Genomic DNA, 3915 nt, shown 5'->3' with positions numbered 1-3915 from the left:
ATTTTTATTTTTCAAAGACAAACTAAGTATCATTATGAGAACTGAAATTTGTCTTTGGCGATCTAAATTATTATCCCTTTAATCACCATTTTCGGCAACTAGTATTATAGTGCTGAGAATCTTCCCTCGCTGCAATGAGCACTAGAACACAAACAAAAGAAACACTAGGAGTCATTGGTGGCACAACAGTTAAGAATTTGATGACTAGCAGAAATGTGGTCAAACCCACCTGGTCTGTGAAGATTACAGCAAAGGAAATTCTCTAGGGGCGGTTTTAATTTGTGGCTTGTGGTTACTACGATTGGACCACGGATTAGATGACACCTGCCAACATTAAGAACCGGAATTACTGTCTTGATTTTTTTTCACATACTCACAGTTTTTATCCTATGAGTGTAAAAACAAGTGTATAATTTCAAGGAATTCTATTTTGTGATGCAAATGATACTGTGTTACATAAATCAAAGTGATCAAGTAACTATCCCAGATCCACAAATAGATACTCATTCTAACTATGTCTGAAAAGAGTCTCCTCACATAAGGTTCTGATGTACATTATTTCAATATATTTTCACCAATTATACCTGTGATACTAGCAAATATTGGATATGGATCCTATTAATAAGTGAAAGAAACAAAATACTACTTATTAATAATATAAAGCTGGATAATAAATTCTTTTGAGCCTCGCATTCACCTGTTTTTTTTATAAAGGACTAATGATATCAATCTTCAGAGCGTTTATAAGGATTTGAAATAATTCAATAAATTGTAAATTCAATAAATTTTAAAACAAGAGGTCTGGAGTATATAGTAAAATATATCATAGAAACTCATCAAAAGATTAAATTGTGTGTGTGTGTGTGTGTTAGTGAGAGAGAGTGGGAGAAACTATAGAACACCCATGGAGCTTGGTGGTGCAGCAGTTAAAGCACTCAGATGCTAACCAAAGATTAGTGGTTCAAAAGCATCAGTCTCTCACCAAGATATATACATGGTAGTCTGCGTCTCCAATAACCCACAGTGTTGGAAATCCTACTGGACAGTTGGACTCTGTTACAAAGCTGCTATGAGTTGAAATCAACAGCAGGGCATTTGTTGGGTTATAGTACATCAGACTTTGTGCTTAATATGGGGACTTCTTTACTATTGCCAGGATGTTTCGGTGGTAGAATTCTTGTCTTCCATGTGGGAAACCTGGATTTGGTTCCTGGTCAACAAACATCATATTCAGCCACCAGCATTCTGTTACTAAGACCGTCAGCATAGCTTGAGCGCTCGAACTTTCAGGCTATGATGAACTAGGAAGCAAGTTGTGACAATCAGTTTCTGAAAACCAGCCCTTGAAGATCACACATGTCTGATCCGTGGAAGGCACAGAACTGGGCAGCATTTTATTCCATTTTGTATGGAACAAAGCCATTCCACTGTGTGGTTCATAACAAATTATGGATAGCCTTGGAGAGAATAGAAATTCCAGAACACTTAATTGCAATCATGTGAAACCTTTACATGGGCCAAGAGGCAGTCTTTCAAACATAACAAAAGAACACTGAATTGTTTAAAATCAGGAACTGTCTGAGTCAGAGTTGGAATATTTTATCCTACTTGATCTCTTTGTTGTTGTTGTTGATAGGTACCACTGAACCGCCAATAGCGACCCTATGCAGAATGGAACACTGCATGGTCCTGTGCTATCTTCACAATTTTCCCTGTGACTGAGTCCATTGATGCAGCCACTGTGTCAGTCCATGCCATTGGGGCCTTCCTGTTTTGCGCTGCCCCTCCGCTACACCAAACATGACGTTCTTCTCAAGGGTCACTGATCTCTCCTGGCACTATGTCCAAAGTATGGAAGGTAAAGTCTTTCCATCCTGGCCTCTAAGGAACATTCTGGTCTTACCCCTTCCGATATAAATTAGTTCTATTCCTGATGAGCTAACAACAACAACAACAACAACAAAGCCAGATAATCTAAAGAAACTGGCCTCCGGATTGGAGGAAACTTTATTAACAACCTGTGACCATGCATATGACACAACAGTGCTTGCTGAGAGTTATTAGTACTTGAAAAATTTGCTAATTAAGATAAAGAACCAAAGCCTTCAGTATAGGTTGCAACTAAGAGTAAAGAAAACCAAAATCTTCACAAATGAGAAATGAAAATTGAAGTTGTCAGGGATTTCATCTTGTTTAGATTCACAATCAATGTTCATGGAAGCAGCAATCAAGAAATCAAAGAGCATGAGCTATACCTGACCCAAGCAATGGTATTTTCAATTCCCGAATAAGCATGTGAAAGTTGGGCATGGAATAAGGAAGACTGTAGAATAAGCTATCTGTTTTAATTATGTTAATGAAAAAATTTGAAAGTACCGTGGACTGCCAGACAAGCAAACAAATCTCTCTTGGAGTAAGGACAGCCAGAGTGCTTCTTGGAAGGGAGGATGGGGAGACTTTGTCTCATGTACTTTGGGCATGTTACCATGAGATATCAGTTCCTGGAAAAAAAACCCCACCAAAAACAGTTCTTAGTAGAGAGTTAGTGAAAAAGAAGAACACCCTGGACAATGGCTGAAGCAATGGGCTCAAATCTAGCAATTGTGAGGGTGGAACAGAATTGAGAAGTGTTTCTCTTATTGTGCGTAGGGTCCTTGTGAGTTGGAATCATGACATTGACACTGAACAAAGACAGTGCTGATCAGGGGCAGACCAGAAACTGTGAACAGCAATATTCTTCATGATTTTTCATGCAGTATAAATTATTATCCTAATTTTAAATATGGGAACAAGAACTTATGTTCAGAATATATAGAACTAAGTGTAAACTACAATTTTATACACAAATACCTTTAAATGCTAGAACAAATGACCTTCATGCTGAAGCTAATTATCTTCATTAACTACAGAATTAATTTTTTTAACTAAAAGTTAATTTGATTTTCACATGTCACAATACAAGCAAAAATCGCTTTGTTTTGCTTTTTTGTACACTACTCCACTGCAAAAATGATTCTCTTTTTGAGAGAAAGGGGGAGCAAGTCTTCTGCACCAGTCACTGCACCAGATCTCCGGGGGAAGGGGTACAAGTACGATAAAAGCGATACAAAGAGGCTGTGCTCTGCCTTCCTCTGTCTGGTCGAGTCATTCCTGGCCGGGTGGGCACCATCATAGGACGGGCCAGGGCCTCATCATTGGGGCCTAGCCATCATTGGCATGTGCCCCCCACCCCCACCCCATGAGTGGTCTCCTTCCAGGACCAGGTCCCACTGACATCATTCCAGGAGAAGGAGGGCCCATCATTGGCATCATGGGTGGTCATCCTATGAGGGGTGCCAGCATCATACCAGGGCGAAGAGGACCCAGGAGACTTGGGGGAGGTGGAATCATCGCCCCTGCAGAGGAGGAGTAGAGAATGGAGTAGCAGGTCTATTTCCTTGTTGAAATGCAGCTATTGTTCTGTCAATCAGGCTCTGAGCCTGCTCTTCCATCCGTTTTTGATAGTAGTCTTTCACATTCGCTTTATGTTCCCCACCACTGCACTGCGTCTTTCTCAAAGATGGAGAGTCATGGGTGAGCTATGTATTGCAGTAGTCACAGTAAAACTTGGGCATGTTGCTCAACCGACTGTTTGCTACTCAGTTCCCTAGAATTAATTTTTATCAATGTTTTTATATTATGCAATGATGTATAAAGAAAAAAAATCTCACTGCCATCAAGTTGATTCTGACACATGGTGACACTATAGGACAGTGTAGAATTGCCCCTGTGGGTTTCCGTGACTGTCACTTTTTATGGGAGTAACCTCATCTTTCTCTTGAGAGGAGCCAGTGGTTCCCAGCTGCTGACCTTGTGGTTTCCAGTGTGACCCATAGCACAGCCAGGGCCCCTGATGGGTAAAGATATGTCTTGTAA

General features: G+C 40.2%; 1 pseudogene; it reads right to left on the bottom strand.

The window, feature by feature from the left end:
* Nucleotides 1-3055: 3055 nt before the first annotated feature.
* Nucleotides 3056-3614, bottom strand: LOC101655791 (annotated as a pseudogene).
* Nucleotides 3615-3915: the final 301 nt, after the last annotated feature.

This window comes from Echinops telfairi, unplaced genomic scaffold (assembly GCF_000313985.2).
Source record: "Echinops telfairi isolate 266 unplaced genomic scaffold, ASM31398v2 ScPeMD7_2186;HRSCAF=2738, whole genome shotgun sequence".
Lineage (NCBI taxonomy): Eukaryota > Metazoa > Chordata > Mammalia > Afrosoricida > Tenrecidae > Echinops > Echinops telfairi.
This window is presented reverse-complemented; position numbering and strand designations above follow the sequence as displayed.